The 17,941-nt window shown below is 40.0% G+C and overlaps 1 pseudogene; it reads left to right on the forward strand.

The window, feature by feature from the left end:
* The first annotated feature begins 553 nt into the window (after positions 1 to 553).
* LOC123487327 lies at positions 554 to 13,326 on the forward strand (annotated as a pseudogene).
* The last annotated feature ends 4,615 nt before the right edge of the window (positions 13,327 to 17,941 follow it).

Raw genomic sequence — 17,941 nt, forward strand, 5'->3', positions numbered from 1 at the left:
TGTAATGAACCATTGGGTGCGTCTTGTAAATGAAGTTATTGTGTTCAGCTGGAACCTGATATGCTTCTTTTGCACAGTTTGGTGATTTCAAATACTTTGGGATTTCCTTGTATTTTGGTTGTTATCATTTTTGTTAATTTGAATGTGTTTAGTGTCCAGGCACAAACCATGCTGTACTTTTTGATTTATAAATGTTTTAATAAAATGTGGTGAATGCAATAATGATTACACACAAATGGCATAGTACCGCACAGATCTCAAGTTAGGATTTGAAATACAAGCCTATATTAAAACAATCCAAATCTTAAACCCAACTATAGAACAATGAAAAAAGATGAACACAGGAGAGGAGTATATACAGCAGCAACACTATACACTCATTATTCATTCCAGAGCCCTCTGTTGTGGCCGACTGCTTCTATAAGCCTGCTCTGTAGTGTTTTTTGGGGTTATGGGCAGCTGCAACAGAGTGACATGTCAGCGCCTCTCGGAAATGCTTTCGGAGGGTTGAGAAGGATTTCGGACCCTCATCCTGATCTGGTTCATACCCAGGATGGGCCCGCGGTCCAGCCAGATCAGGAACACTGAAGGGGCCAAGGTGGGAGGGGGGCAGGAATGACAGAATATAACTTTATTCTCAGTAGCCTACGTTATTTGTTCATCTGTTACAATGAAAGCGTTCCATACTTACGCGAAAGCTTTCTTTTTGATCCTCTGTCCAGTTCCTCCAAGCACCTCCCCAGAATGTGACGATGTTGGGATGTCCAGCATGGTACTCTCCTTCATACACAGTGTTCTAGTTTGGGGGGACAATGTCCTCAACGAATATGGTGAGGCAATAGAGACTTGAGCCCACCATTCCAAACCATTTGTCAAATCAATGTATCAAAACAACATTTTAGCTAGGTTCCAGAACATGTTACATACAGTGGGGAAAAAAAGTATTTAGTCAGCCACCAATTGTGCAAGTTCTCCCCACTTAAAAAAAGATGAGAGAGGCCTGTAATTTTCATCATAGGTACATGTCACCTCTGACAGACAAAATAAGATTTTTTTCTCTCCAGAAAATCACATTGTGAGGATTTTTTATGAATTTATTTGCAAATTATGGTGGAAAATAAGTATTTGGTCTCATTAACAAAAGTTTCTCAATACTTTATTATATACCCTTTGTTAGCAATGACACAGGTCCAAACGTTTTCTGTAAGTCTTCACCAGGTTTTCACACACTGTTGCTGGTATTTTTGGCCCATTCCTCCATGCAGATCTCCTCTAGAGCAGTGATGTTTTGGGGCTGTCGCTAAGCAACCACGGACTTTGCTCAACTCCCCTCCAAAGATTTTCTATGGGGTTGAGATCTGGAGACTGGCTAGCCACTCAGGACACTTGAAATGCTTCTTACGAAGCCACTCCTTCGTTGCCCGGGCGGTGTGTTTGGGATCATTGTCATGCTGAAAGACCCAGCCACGTTTCATCTTCAATGCCCTTGCTGATGGAAGGAGGTTTTCAGTCAAAATCTCCACGATACATAGCCCCATTCATTCTTGCCTTTACCCGGATCAGTCGTCCTGGTCCCTTTGCAAAAAAACAGCCCCAAAGCATGATGTTTCCACCCCCCATGCTTCACAGTAGGTTGGTGTTCTTTGGACTGCAACTCAGCATTCTTTGTCCTCCAAACACGGCGAGTTGAGTTTTTACCAAAAAGTTATATTTTGGTTTCATCTGACCATATGACATTCTCCCCAATTCTCTTCTGGATCATCCAAATGCACTCTAGCAAACTTCAGGCGGGCCTGGACATGTACTGGCTTAAGCAGGGGACACGTGGCACCTGCAGGATTTGGGTCCCTGGCGGCGTGGTGTGTTGCTGATGGTGGGCTTTGTCCTTTGGTCCCAGCTCTCTGCAGGTCATTCACTAGGTCCCGTGTGGTTCTGGGATTTTTGCTCACCGTTCACTTAGCCATAGTGGAGTTTGGAGTGTGACTGTTTTGAGGTTTGTGGACAGGTGTCTTTTGTTTCTGAAAATCAAACAGGTGCCATTATTCGGGTATCAGTGGAGGACAGAGGAGCCTCTTAAAAAGATTACAGGTCTGTGAGAGCCAGAAATCTTGCTTTGTTTGTGGGTGACCAAATACTTATTTTCCACCATAATTCGCAAATAAATTCATTAACAATCCCTACAATGTTGATTTTCTGGATTTTTTTCCTCAATTTTGTCCTGTCATAGTTGGCGTGTAGCTTGATGAAAATTAACACCTCTCTCATCTTTTTTAAGTGGGAGAACTTTGCACAATTGGTGGCTGACTAAATACTTTTTTCCCCCACTGTACCATCAATCCCAAATCAAGCCCTAGAACACTTGTTTTTTTGCCCTCTGATGGGCTAGGTGAAATCTTCGTCATATATTATATGTTTTTACTTGTCTAATGCTCTCAGATGTAGATCAATTAGCTAGGGGGTAGAATTTAAGCTGCTCAGTCATGTAGTAACAAAACATGTTCTGACCTGTTTCAGCGTTTCCCAGTCATTCTCTTCCCCACATCAACCCCCTCAGTTCCTCTGGCTGGAAGAACTCCACCACGTCCATGTACACACACCCCTTGAAGAAGCCTTTACCTGAATCTCTTCATTCACCTTCAGTACTGACTGGTTGTGTAGTTCACATAGGTGTCAACAAACTCCTTCCCGTCAAAAGAATGACATACAGAAGTCAGATATCCATTGAGTTGAAGCTAGTATAGGTTGGTGTCGATTCCAGTTGGTGTCAATTCAAGGAATGAGAAGCGCCATTTGCTTTCAATTGTGATTTTTCCATTCATTACAATTACATTTCAGTATGAGATGATATTGCCGAAATGAATTGACCCCAACCCTGGTAGCTGTAGCAATGGGAAAATGTGTCATACTATACACCTATATTTTGTCAGTTGTAAATATTGCCAATAATCTTACTTGTTAGCACTTGTCCCGAGTTTTCCAATTTCTTCGGGATCAAGTTCCACCGCTACGTTCCCATACCACCTATTATAGTGAGTAATGAAAATAGTGAGGTAAATGAACAATGACAACACTGCAGACTGAGGGATATAGACAAATAGATGGAGTGATCTGGGAAACATACACACTGATATAATATAATGTATCTTATGTTAAGTCATTCATACAGCTTCACTTCTCAATTAACTAGTAGGATCTTAATTTGAGCCAATTTAATACAGCAGGAATATGTGAATTTTATGTGTATTACAATTATTGGACATTTTTTGTAGGGTTGATACATTTTTCGTAAGGGCAAATCAAATCTGTCATTTTAAAGTAAGTACTAACTTTAGAAGCTTTTTAAAACCTTGAATACACTACAGCTTTGCATTTCCTGCTGCCCGGGAAAATTGTCAGCAACAAAAAGAGTGATAAGGTTAAGATCCTACATCTTGTATTGGGTTACATTTGATTTGTTCATCGATCAAACTGTTTGAAAGCAATACATACTGAGAAAATAATGTCCATGTTTTTAGACATCATCATCAGGGTAATCCAAGATGTACTGCAAACTCCTTCAAAAGCATTGAAAATATTATGTGACAATAGATGTGACAATTATAAATTGGCAATCAATAAATCATGATGCATTAATCAATAAATAACTATTTATCCAAATAATTCATAATTGCTTATCCACACAGAGCAAGTGCCCTGCTCCGGAGATGCAATTAAATGCCTTGAGATGCAATTTCTTAATATGTCCTTGGTGTCCCTTATAACAAACACAACAGCCCATACCATAATACATTACTGACAAAGGGATAACCAATATATTACGGTATGAATTTACCCTGCTTCAATGGGGCTAAACTCTCTCAGGTCCTCTAAAGAAGGTTGATGTTTCACCAGCTCTTGGGCACATGGGGAAGGGGGAGGTGCACCATGTTGTTGTTGTGCAGAGCCATCCCCACACAAACCCCAAACAGAAATAAGCCTTCTCCTCCACTCCTAGGCGTTAGTGAGGATGGGTTGGATAAGAGACAAGAAATACACCATGAGTGAATGTATAGGACATGCTGCTGATAACCTGTGAAAAATGATAATTAATATACAGTAAAGGGAAGGTACTGCGGTTTCTAGAATACAGTAGTAGGCTAGTAATATAGTAGTAATACTGTAGTAGTTCCTCTCTAGGAACATATCATTAGTGTTTCACTACCAGCACATTTGAAGCCATTTGAAAATATAATGATTATCGATGTAGAAATAAAAAAAAATATGGTGAGGTGGTGGAAAACCTCATAATCCATGTGTGATTTCCCTAAACGTGTCCTTACCTTTGCAGGGACCAGGCTAGCGTCTTGTTGTCGTTGTACACGAACATCCCGACTCGGGTACAAACACTTATCAACAAATGGATGAAGAAGTCCCTTTTGTGGCGTCTGTTGGCTTCGCATCCTCGTCGAAATACTCCTGAGAGAGGTGAGCTCTACATTTTGGCTTAGCCCTTCTCTGTTCAAAACATTGCTCGTCATTGGAAAGCTATCATTCCTAAATGTAAAAATATGGATTTACCACAAGGGGCCTCTTGAAGGTGGGTCTTTCTACACTCAGTTGGTGGAAAGTGTGTGATAGTGATGCTCGCTCAGCCTCAGCTCAAAGAACCAGAGGGCCGCCACGGTAACATGTTAAAGGCCACATCTGCCAGTCCTTTGGCGATTGTTAGGGGGATTCTGCAATGCACCACAGTACAATATTAAGTCTTCAGTTAGTGCTTTTTAGTACAAAACAAGTATTTATTTCAACCAGTTTTTCCATCAAAAAGGTTCATATAATATGGTTGGTTTCTTCGGTAGTGAGTGGTCACGTTCTAGAGCTACTTGGAAATGCAGGCTTTTGCTCCAGCCCTGTTCTAACACACCTGATTTAGCTAATCAAGGTCCTGGTGAGCAGCTGATTAGTAGAACCAGGTGTGTTAGAGCAGGGCAACAGCATAAATATTCTTCCCCAGTCAGTTGGTCTAGTAGGGAGTTTACCACCCTGATTTATAGTATCTGCTGTATATTATAATGCTACTATATATTGAGGCAAAGTGTCATTGCTGCTGTGTGAGTGCGGCGTTGATGTTCAAAACAATTATCTTGCTCTGCAGATTCATCAAGAATGGGTAATGACAAAAACATGGCAGGTGTCTGATCCACATCCCATGAAAGTGGTGTAAAAATAAAAATATTTACAATGCATCTCTCAATTAAGGAGCTCCTTTGTCTAATGATGTTATTCTGTGCACTGATAAGAATTAGCTTAGAAGGTGAGAAAGATTCTCTAGTAGGTAAAAAAAATGTTTCCTTTACTCTCTCTTTCCAGATAATTTGAGTAGAGGAAATCTAAAGCCTCTATTGAGATGCAGCCTATGACACCTATCTAAGACCCAAACAACAAACATCAAAACACACTCCAGGACTTGACAGCAACATAGCATGTTTAGCAATCAGTGACTGAGACAAAATAACGTTTCTTACCTGCTTTGACCATAAACGCTTAAGCTTTACATCCTCCTCTAGAAATATAGGATTGAAGTTGAACCTCCTCCATACAAAAAGGTACTGTCTGGAATCTGTCTGTGGTCCCTCCAGATTTTTGGTTTGCCTTTGAAATAATATAGAAAAGTAAAATACATTTTTGACAATATTTATTCCCATTAGCAAGTATTAGCTAAATATTTTCCATGTGTGTCAGAAAAAATATTATTTAATCAAATCTCAGTTATGGTCTCTTTCGGTTCTAAATAGGTTGCATTGAAATAACTTGGCACGCTGGCGCAGATTGGTCCCAGAAGTATGACTGTCAAATGGGAAAACAGCTTTATCAAATGGATTGACAGTACGATGCAGCAGAAGCATGGACACTGACTCTGTGGGGATGGCCGGGGACATGGAGCAGGTGTTTGAACCCCATGGTCACGGGTGCGTAGAATATGTTCACTTTGTCGAATCAGCGATGGGGCCTTCTTCCACATCCCAGTGTGCTTTGGTCATGACAGAGGGCTTCAATGAGGACCCAGCAGTCACCTACAGGACATGATAACACTAAAGATTACATGATCAAACCATTTTGTGGGGGCACTTAGAATTTGCTCTACTTCCCAATCATTCCAGGGGTACCCCCCAAAGTGCACATATTTTGTTTTAGCCCAGCACCACCACACTTTCGATTCAAATAATCACTGGTTTTGTACACTTTTCCTAGTCCAAATCTGCCCCAGACAGCGAATGAACAAGGACAAAATAAGTTGGTTACAGCACAAAACAGATTTACGACCATGTTATTGTTGATTAGTTCCAATTTGGGGTGAAACATTTTAAATGGCCGGCTTAGCATTACCAAGGACCTGCAGCTTGTCGGGGTGCAGTCTGAGGACTCTAAGCTGGCAGCAAGGGCTTCAGTGAATCTGTCCTTCTGTGCCGTTTTGATAAGGACCCTCAGGAGCTCCAGGGAGAACCAGGTAGACCCTCAAGCTCTCCACTCCAATCGGGAAACTCCTCCTACAGGGAAGGAAGTAATGTGTGCTGGACAACAGCTTCAACCTAGTGCTATGAAAGAGGTGTGTGAATAGGTCCCTCATTCGATAATACCTTAACAATTTAAAGTATTTAAAGCAATTCAAGTGCAATCAAAGACACATGTCAGATACATAGGAATAGGAATACAGATTATATCAATTCATAAATGTATTTACAAAATACCTCCAGTCAAAACTTTGTCATTTTGCAAGCTTCCGAATCGCCTTACGAGTGCAAATCCAGGCCAGACTGTTTCGGTGAGGTTTGGATTAATGTTTGTCACAACTAATAAAGCCAATAAATAATTGTCCAATATCTATACCATATTTAAACCCAGTATTCTTCGATAATGTTAATTATCTCAAACATAAGTCAAATGTATTTGAACCAATATTAAAAACTGTTACCTTTTATCAAAAAACCAATTTAGTAGCATGGCGCTGAGGAAAACTTTTTGTGATTTCCCTGCAAATACAAGTTTGAGTAATTATTCAATTCAGTATGTGACTGCATTACATAAACAAAATAAGGGGAAAAAGCAACAACGGTGGCAAATGATGGTTACTTATATCAAATGAAAAATTTGTGCACTCACTAACTGTAAGTAACGTGTGGATAAGGGTCAGCTAAATGACTAAAATGTCAAAATGTCATCACTACTTACTTCTGTACTTTTTTTCCATGATTTTCTGAATCGCATTCTGAGATCCATTTGTCAATGAATTTCTTCATCTAATGCTTGTTGTGTCACTTTGCCCACATCTTGACCTGGGATTGTTTTGACCTTTCTTCAGACTCCTGTGAAGATGACAATGTGTGATACAGTGTATCACAGCAGTGTTAAGTACAAAAGGACAAACTATATTCTGTTTTGCTAACTAAATGTTTCAAACCGAGGTGTGTCCTTACCTGACCAAGAGTGCTGGCTATTTCAAAGGAATGGTTTCCTCCAGCTTAAAAATGTGATACAATTTTCTGGTCATCAATCTGGTCTGAAATGTTGACAAAAATAGTTCATGATCGGAGTTAGCAATGTTATTTTATGTTTTATTTTCATGTTAATTTAGTTGAGTATTGAAATAAATGAATGTTTTACCTGGCAGTTCGTACTGGGAGGGGACAGACTGATCAATCTTTACTCCATTTCCCAGCTGCCCTTGCTCTCCGAGCCCAAATAGTAGATCTCATTAGTTGGCCCCTCAAATGCTAATGTGTGTGGTGTCTAATGTACGCAGACGGAAGAGAAAACATTTCTCAAATCAACAATGAATTCTAAAAAGGTATTATGCTAAGATGAACATAACCAAACAGATCCTACATCACAATTTGTGTACTGTCAAAAATATTTGGTCAAATCCCAAATCATGTCCAGTCAGTGTAGGCTGTACGCTTTACACAGGCTCTCTGGGTCACCTTCAAAGAGTTGCCCCACACCACTCTGCGGTCGTGGTTCATCTCGGAGAGAGTTGTGTGCAAGCTGTCCATAGCGGCCTGGGGCAAAATGTGAACACCACACACACTCCCTAGAACAAAATCCACCCAGACAGTTTATCATACAGTGTTTTCCTCTCGTTAATGAGGGCGTTTCAATACCAATGTGCAGGGAACTAAAAACTACAACATTGAGACATCCATACTCAAATAAATACACATAACATGTAGACATATTGTATGGTCCAAACAACATTTAGATTCAAATAATAGAGAAAAGTGTTATTGTGTCAGACAGATATACAACCTTTGTCAAACCGGCAGCGTGTTCTCCTCCACATGAAATTAAAACAGTCTTACTTCAGATTCAGGCAATCAACAGGAGCTGGAGCATGTCTGTCTACAGAAAATTGGGTTCATTTATTGTTATTATTATATATATATTTTTTACAATCAATTTTATTTACAACACTACACATACAACATATCACCCTCAAACCACGATGCAATATTGTTCCATCTCATCCTGGTCAAAATAGTTTTTAGACAGATAAAAGCACATTTCTATGCTTATTTTTTCAACTATAATTTCAACCACAACAAAATGTGGTTCATCATTGGGCATAATAGGGGTCTCCAGCTACTAGACTGAGAGAGCTACTGGGTGTGCAGGCTTTTGTTCCAAGCCCAACACTAACACCCTGCTTCAAACAATGTATCTGCTCATGGACCTTAATTATTTAAATATATTTAACAACAGACAACATACACATATACCATTTGTGTTGTATACTGTACTTGTTGTGTCCCCTAGTCCCAGTTGCTCCGGCGGTGTTCTGTGGCCCAGCCACAAGCTCCAGAAAGGGACAGAGCGCAGCTGTGGTCTCCCCGCATTGATCCGAACCAGGGGGATCCCTGATAGAACTTCAGGGCGGGGACATGGCGCTGGCTCGCACAAACCAGCTGGCCGCATGGTGTTCTGACCCCACGTGAACACCTGACCGTCCTGAACAGAAATCATAAGTTAGCAACCATACATACAAGTTGAGAACATTGCTACGGGATTACAGTTTTGAGGTGGGACTGTTTTGGTTAGATTTATTGTGAAACTGTGCTATTAGTGGTGTGTTAGTGGTCATTTAGCCTGTGTTAGTGAAAATTGAATGCTGGTCTCCGCATATGCAACCTGAGTTATCCTGTCGGTTACATGGTTTTCCAATGGTCTGATAGAAAAATAAAAAAAAAACAAACAGATGGTTAGTAAGATTAGAGTTGGCTCATTTTGAATCAAATGACAAACAACAAATTGTTTTTATGCTTTGGCTATTTACAGAATGAGGGGGTGGCTAAAGCGTCAATCAAAACACGACTTTACTGCAGTTCCTTAAGGCATTTTCACATTTTTTGAGGTAAACTACATATAATTGTTATGGATGACCCCCGATCTTTGTCCAAAAATATAGAGAACCAGCCCTCTTCGGACATAAAACCACATGAGAATCTCCCCAGCTCCCAGGGCCCAGATATATTCTCTTTACAGGTTCCGCATTCTCAAAGCTCATAAACAGATTCCAACTCAGGAATATTTATTCATGAAATCGGTTCGAAAAAAATTAACTCAGTTTCCCGATTCTTCTCTCCATCAGGTCCTCTCGAGTCCGTGCGACGGAACTTTTGCCATCTCACATTAACATGTGGCTGTGTAAAAAGAGCGACCACACCACATACTTAGCCCCGCCATGGACACGGTCCTCAATTTTTAGATTCTCAGGTGCACTAAGTTCACGCAGTTTATATCGGGTTTATGTCGATCCAATACCATATCCCTACACTAAACTAAGGCATTATATCCTCTCACCCGACGATGAAAACCTTGTTGTGTTATATTCCTAAACTAGTCCATACAGAGAACACTTGAAGGAGAGCACCTGCCGATGCTCCGACTCAATGATGGGTTTATATGACCGCAACCGAACCTATGACATACAGAAAAACTCATCATCAACAAAGCATGAAACGAAAATGAATCTTGAATGAATCGCCCGAACAGAAACTTAGGCCATCGTATGGATGTTTATAAAGTAAACCTGTGAATCCCAATACATAATCTGCATGGGTATTTATTGAAGGCATAAAAGAAAACACGCCTACAAACAAACATAATTTATAGTTTGGATTAGGCTACTTGTTGACTCAAGGCCAAAAAACGAAAGTGAACATCTACTGACAATAGCAGCCCAGTTTTTCTGGGATAGCCTACAATATACTGACGCAATTTTAACACACATGATAATTCTTTAAACATTACCACCCAGTCGACACCTACCTAGACGCATTTCAGTGGAACTGGCTGCTACGTCTACTTTATGCTGTGTCATGCATGACGCTAATGTTAAATGCTGAAGTGAAAATTGTTTCCGGAGTTTGAAAAGACCCATGCTTCAGTCGCATCCCTCAGATTTTGCCCTGTTTTTTACATGTGCCGCTGAAGCTCTAAGGCATAAAAGTTATTAAAGAATCAATGTGCATCATTATTTAAAATGACAATTGAACAGGTAAAGAGGTACCAGTTGAAGTCAGAAGTTTACATACACTTAGGTTGAGTCATTAAAACTGGTTTTTCAACCACTCCACAAATTTATATTTAACAAACTGTACTTTTGGCAAGTCGGTTAAAACCTTACTGGGTGATCTGAAAAGTCATAGTCAATCTATCAACTAACATAATAATACTATTAGCACATTTTTTTTATTTTCAATTCACAATCTGTAGAAACAATGAGAATAAGAAGGTTCAAGAACATCACAGTACAGTTGAAATATATGGCAAATAATCCTATGGATGGTGTTAAAGATAGATGGGAGGTGTTGAATGGAATTGAAGGATGGGACTAATAACAACTAACAACAAACAATAACAAGATAACTAATAATGTAGGCACGCTGTGTCCATAATAAGTGTATGGGTTGTAGGTCGGATATTCAAATAACCAAGCACATCCCTAACAGAAAAATATATACATTTTTTACATAGAATTAGGCATAATGATTAAGGCTCTAGATTGCAGGAAAAGGTGTGTGTGTGTGCGCGTGTGTGAGCGCGTGTGTGTGTGTGTGTGTGGTACAGTGTATAATAACGAGTAAGAAGTGTTTACTCTGGGCTTCTAGACCTCTGAGGATTGAAACAATTCAACGGACTGTTAAACAAGTTCAGAAGATTAAGTTGAAAATCTAACAAATAATTATTTGGATATTCAATTTGTTATGGTTATTTCCAAATCGATGCAATAGTGCAAAGTTCTCTGTATCGAGCACAGGCAGCTATCTCAAACATGGAAATGAAAAAGGCTAGTGGAAATAAGTAACAATACTCATGCTGTCTTCCAAATCAAAATTGTGCACTTAAGGAAATATACCTCTAAAGTATCTGTGACAAATTAACAATATGTTTGCAGTGTAAATTATTATAATATAATTAATCGCACAGCATCATGATCATTAAGAAACCTTTGACCAGAAATAAGAAACTCAACTTCTAGATGGGGGCTACAGTAAAGACGAACTATAATGTTTCAGGAACTTGGGTGGTTTTCTGGCCTGATTTGAGTTGATTCTAGTGACTTCCTGCTTCTTTTGCCTGCCCCAAGTTCTCTCACGTCACCCCACTCCTGCGCACACTCCACTGGCTTCCAGTTAAAAACCTTAAAAAGAAATACAAAAAAATAAATAAATAAAAAAGAAATAAAATAAACAAAAAAAAAAATATTTGTAAAGTGGTTATGCCCACTGGCTATAGATGTCTTTCCAATCTGTAAGTCGCTCTGGATACAGAGCGTCTGCTAAATGACGTAAATGTAAATGTAGAAAATGTAAATTATTACCTTATACAGTCATAATGTAAAGGTATCATTGCAATATATGTTCATCTGTGATGTTTTTTCTCCACAGGGGCACAGCATAGTGACTCTGTCCCTCTTGTCCCCTCTCTCTGCTCTCCTTCTTTGGGGTCAGGGAAGTAGCTCCCAAATTTCGACAACTGCGAGTTCTTTCTTCAAATTACCAGTGTCGGGTCTGAATATAAGCTCTCCCCACTCCTTTCGAACCAAACACACAGGGGGTTAGAGAATCCTTCGCAATCTCTGCTTACAATGCTGCCTCTCCTGCATACATCTGTCAGAGACGGTAGCTTACTATTACTTTGCCCTCTCTGTGTCCGAGCCAGGAGGATCCCTCTGTGCTCTGCCTATGAAATGGATATCCAAGGGGTCCCCCAACAGAGAGGGTCCATAGTTTATTATGAACCGCAGGTTTGCATTTTAAATGTTTATTATCACCTTTTCAATGTCCTGTAAATTCAGTGCAGAAGCCATTTAATATGACTTGCACAACTACAGAATGATGCAACACCTTAGTGTACTATTTGCAGTAGAACAGGACATTAGCTGTAGAGCAGGTTTGAAAGCGATTGTATTTATGCAATAAGCACTAGAAGGTACAATTTCGGTACATTGTAATTTCAGACCCTTTTACCAGTAGCCTGGGAATAACAGTAATGTAATAATGAGTTGTGTATACAGCTTGAAGTGGAGTGGCTAATTTATAAATATTTGTATTTTTCAGCTTGTGCATCTGACCTAATATCGCAGCAAATGGATAAGAAAGGATCCTTGAGTGAGATCAAGAAATACAACCAAAACAATGGCTGCAATGAGCGCTCTCCACAATACTGACAGAACTACAAGCTGGGCTGGAGTCAGGCTCTCGATGACAACTTTGGCTCAAATGCGACCGCGGGCACCTCACGCAGGACACCATGGTAATCAAGATGCCGCCAAAGCCACCATAAGCCCATACCAACGTAGCTCACTTAAGACAGGAAGATGAACAACGGGCCATGGAACCAGTGCGAGACGAAGCTGAAGAATGTTTTGAGTGTAGGCTGTGGCCAGATGTATGTGGCGTGACAGGGGTGGTCCCAAGCGGCACAGTGGTGGAGCCAGAACCAGCGAGGTCAATGTTCGAGTCACTACTGGAATGCCTACTGCTGCACCGACAACAACGGCAACCTCTCAAGTCTGGAGGTGCCTTGGGTCCTAACACAGCTCAGGATGTTGTTACAGAGTATAAGTCTGTTACAGACCTTTGAGAATGATCTTAGAGACACTGAGTTGACAACAATTTCCAACATTTTTAATGGCTGTTAGTCTAACAGATGTGGAAGTGTCTAATATATCTGGTATGATGGTTTTTGGATTTAGAATTCATGCTTAGGCTATTACGTTTGTTGTTACTATTTAGTATAGGCCAACTGTATAATGATTATATAATTATGTTTATGAACCTATAAATGATATTGAAGGCCAGTATTGGCTCTCAAACCTCTCCTTGAGGAACCCCAGATGTTTCACAAATTTGCTCACCTGATTCACCCATTCAAAGGGCGATTATTAGTTGAATCAGGTGTGCTAACTGTGGAATAGTTAAAATACAAGAAATGGATGGGGGTCCCTGAGGAGAGGTTTGAAAACCTGATTTAGGCTACATCAATATTTTAAACAAATCCCTGACCATAAATATTATCCTATTGATCAAATATGTGGATAATATGTATTACAATTTCAAAACGTATCCTTTAAAGTAATTATTCGTAAAGCGTATGTTTGTTTGTTTGGTCACACACAGAATTGTGCAATCACCTCTTTGTAATGCTTGTTGCAATGAATCTGTAACCCAATAAAGCTTGTTTTGCTAAGTAAATTGTGTAAGGAGAAATGTACTTTATACAAATGTAGACATGAATACAGAACTATTTTCACATACTGTTCGTGAACCTGTTGGTACTTCATGTCAAAAAAACATTGGACAGAGAGCTGCATTACTGTGGGTGGAGATTTGGTCACTGTACCCTCTGAGTGGTCGATAAAGTGCAAACCTGGGAAGAAGGCATGTTACAGGGTTTCCTATACTTGGTCCTGGGGCCACTAGGACTACCCAGCACTACCCAGCTGATTAAAAACATCAACGCTTAATGATTCGTGGTTGTTGAACCAGCTGTGTTGTGCTAGGGCAAAAACCAAATGTGCACCCAGGGGACGGGTCCGAGTTTGAAACCCTGGAGTATAAAAGTGCTAAATACTATATATATTATTATTATTATTATTATTATAAATACCACTCAAAACACTAAAACCACAAATCAACCATTGCGGCAGGCAAAAACTGCACTTGGCCCATTGCCAACCCAAACTATATATGAGGAAAAAAGGATGCTGGAAAAATATGTTATTTCCTCCTATGGTCAGGAGGAAGGGGAAGGAAGTTGCTCTGAAAAGATAAGTGCCTCAGGTTTCTTTCCATTTTTTGGTAATCAGGGAGTGAGTTGAAAATGTTAAATGCCCTGAAGAGCACGCTGATATTCTCTCATTCTGTGATTTATCCTACCCAAGGAGAGCACCCCTACTCTGAAGGTATATTTCCAATTCTTATCGTTCATATATTCTTTTGATTGTACCATGTTATGCTTAGGTTTTAGGGCCTTTATAAAAAGAAAGTGAATTGTAGGCCTATAGTTTGAGTGATTAATAGTAGAACTTACTTAATTAAAACAGCTGTAGGCTACTTACACCCAGGTCTACGAACATACCACACTGAAAATATCTGTGTAGTAGATACTTAAACTTTCAAGAATAATACCTGTGAGCAGGGGCAGTAGTTGTGTAGTTAAACATTACTTGGACATTTTCTGATGAAAGACAAACAGTAAATCTGTGTCTGTGTGTATATTTAAGATTATTTTCTATTCTATGTAATTTACTCTTGATTGCATTTCATTTCTCATCTCTGATCTGTCTGATCTCCTCTCAATCCCTCATTCATTGACCACCAGAACAGGCAAGGGAGCCATTGCTGGGAAAATGCAGGGCAGAGAGAAGATATTCATATTGATCCTCGTTATAGCTCTCTCATGGTAAGAGTTTTGACCAAACACATTAAAAGATGTATACATTTGCCACCAACATTTAATTGATTGAACCATCATACTGTAGATAGACTTCTGGGCAGTTCCCAGATCTAAATGAGCAACACTGGACTCTCCATTGAGCATGTTTTTAGTGAAGGGTAAGCTTACTCTGGGTCTGGGAAACCCAGCGTAATGTCCTAAATTTGGGTCAGAGTTAGCTAATTTGGCCAATGCTTGGGTGAACTTGGCTAATTGGAATATTACTGTCATAACTTGTTGAGTGCCTATACAGTGGGAAAAAAAGTATTTAGTCAGCCACCAATTGTGCAGGTTCTCCCACTTAAAAGATGAGAGAGGCCTGTAATTTTCATCATAGGTAACGTCAACTATGACAGACAAATTGAGAAAAAAATCCAGAAAATCACATTGTAGGATTTTTTAAAATTTATTTGCAAATTATGGTGGAAAATAAGTATTTTGTCACAAACAAGCAGAATTTCTGGCTCTCACAGACCTGTAACTTTTTCTTTAAGAGGCTCCTCTGTCCTCCACTCGTTACCTGTATTAATGGCACCTGTTTGAACTTGTTATCAGCATAAAGAACACCTGTCCACAACCTCAAACAGTCACCTCCATTCCACTATGGCCAAGACCAAAGAGCTGTCAAAGGACACCAGAAACAAAATTGTAGACCTGCACCAGGCTGGGGAAGACTGAATCTGCAATGAGTAAGCAGCTTGGTTTGAAGAAATCAACTGTGGGAGCAATTAGTAGGAAATGGAAGACATACAAGACCACTGATAATCTCCCTCGATCTTGGGGCTCCACGCAAGATCTCACCGTGGTCAAAAAACATAAGTAACATTGTCACGAAGGACTGGGTTAAGACTAGAAAGGTGGACATGAGGGATATTTCAATGGTCCTCTGCCATAGTGACAAAACATCTAAACATTTTGACTTGCAGTGCTTACACAATGCCAAAGGGACGAAGGCATTTTGGGGGCAATTGACTGTTTAAATGAGAAGGAAATTTAGGTTTGACACATGCGTGAACTGTTTTGGGGTGAGGTATGAGCTTTTGCAGGTGAACCATGGTGTTGTGCGAACCATCCACGTTATTTTTGGCTGGAGCACCAAGAGTGTTGAGAATCCATCCGTTGTTTCAAGAAATGAGCCAAAGCAATTGAGAAGGATCTTTGCCATTTTCGTGGCACTGACCTATATGGGAAAGGAATTTAGTTTTGAAGATGAGTGAACAGGTTTAGGAGAGATATGAGCTTTTGCAAGTGAGCTATAGTGTTGTGCTGAACTGTAAGACTGTTTTGCCAAATGAACCTAGAGTTTTGGAGAATGTAATTTCTGCTTCAAGAAATGAGCCAAACCAATGGAGAAAAACTGTAATACTGCACTATTTCGTGATTAGTTTTAGTACCAGTGCACAGTAATTTCACAGCACGTCTCATTAAATATTTTCATGTTGGATAACAAAGTGTGTGTGTGGTGCATGTGTATGTGTGTGTCTGTGCATGTCTGAGTGTGTGCATGTGTGTGTCTGCTAAAAATTGCATTAACCACAGTAAGTATACACCACGGTATATCACAAAAGCAAAAACAATCCTCTCTGCTTACATATGACATAGATCCCATAAATGTAAAAAAAGAAATGGCACTGTACAACTCCTATAACGATAAAAGCAGCTTATGAGAGAAATTTCAATAACAAAATGGAACATCTCATTCTCATTTATACTCAGGAAATTGCAGGCTGACAGAGAAACATTGAATGCTCTGGTTGCCCCAGGTGCCTCTCGTTCTCTAAAGAAATTAATATTTCAGGACATAAGTCACACAGCTATTTCCATCTGTGTGGTATCAGTCTGCTGAACTGACGACAAGCTGATAAAGGATGTATGATTATGGTACAGAAAGACACATATAAACAATCAGTGAACAATCTTCCCTTTTCATTATTATGTGTTATATATATGCCCAACCACCAACCCATCCTAACAATCTTTCAAGGGGATGCCTGAGGCAATAGCCAGTGAGTAATAGATGCACGCACACACACTGGTAAACTACTAGTAAGCTCTGCCTTCATTGCTTAGGTCCAGATGTCACAAATGTGCCTACAAATCTGCTCCGTCGAGACAGCAGCCTACCAGGATGTCAGTCAGTGTCATGAGATGTGGGGGGAAATGTGAAAAGGCTGAAATAAATGCTGGAAGCTAAGCAAATACAAAGAAATCGAATGAATCTCACTGCATCAAGCCAGCAAAAAATACTTTGTAAAGAACAACCGCTTTGCAATAAACTCAAGAAATACTTATGTTTGGTAATAAATAATTAAAGGCTTGCTTGGAATGTTTGAGGGACAGTTGAGGGTGAAATGTTCACAACGACTTCTCAAACCACTCGTGAACATTCTAGAAGGTGGTCGTGGGGGTATTAACATCTCAGGAGAACTGATTTGTCGTCACATCATCGGGTCACTGTAAAGGTTGGACTTAGCTACGCCTGTAGGCTGCCATGGTTAACATTGTTATCTCCGCGTTAACACCGATTGCCACGGCAGCTGGAGACGGCCTTTTTGATGCTGTTGGTCTGGTGTTCACGCCGAGAGGGTGCACATGCTACCTGGTGGCCGGATCGGGTGGGGGGAGTGTTGTTGCGCCAACCTCTGCTCGTCATAGGCTGGATACCCGGACGAACGGGCACCAACAGAACGGCCGCTTGAAGCCCGCCTGAACTCGTATCCAAACCACAACTCCAAACCAGACAGACATACAAATGAGTGCATGGTAGATATTTCACATTTGGAGAGGTGGTTAATGAATTCTAAAGAATAGGTAGTTTATTGGTTTATTTATTCAGCCAGTGGTTGTTTAGGTTGTGTTAGTAGGCACAAAGAAGAAAACATTTTTGAACAGAACATCTAAATTATTTATGGGAAAGGCTTATCTTCATCTTATGTTTTGGTTCCTACTGAACAGCACCAAGGTG

The sequence above is a fragment of the Coregonus clupeaformis genome, unplaced genomic scaffold (genome assembly GCF_020615455.1).
Source record: "Coregonus clupeaformis isolate EN_2021a unplaced genomic scaffold, ASM2061545v1 scaf1656, whole genome shotgun sequence".
In the NCBI taxonomy this organism is placed as follows: domain Eukaryota; kingdom Metazoa; phylum Chordata; class Actinopteri; order Salmoniformes; family Salmonidae; genus Coregonus; species Coregonus clupeaformis.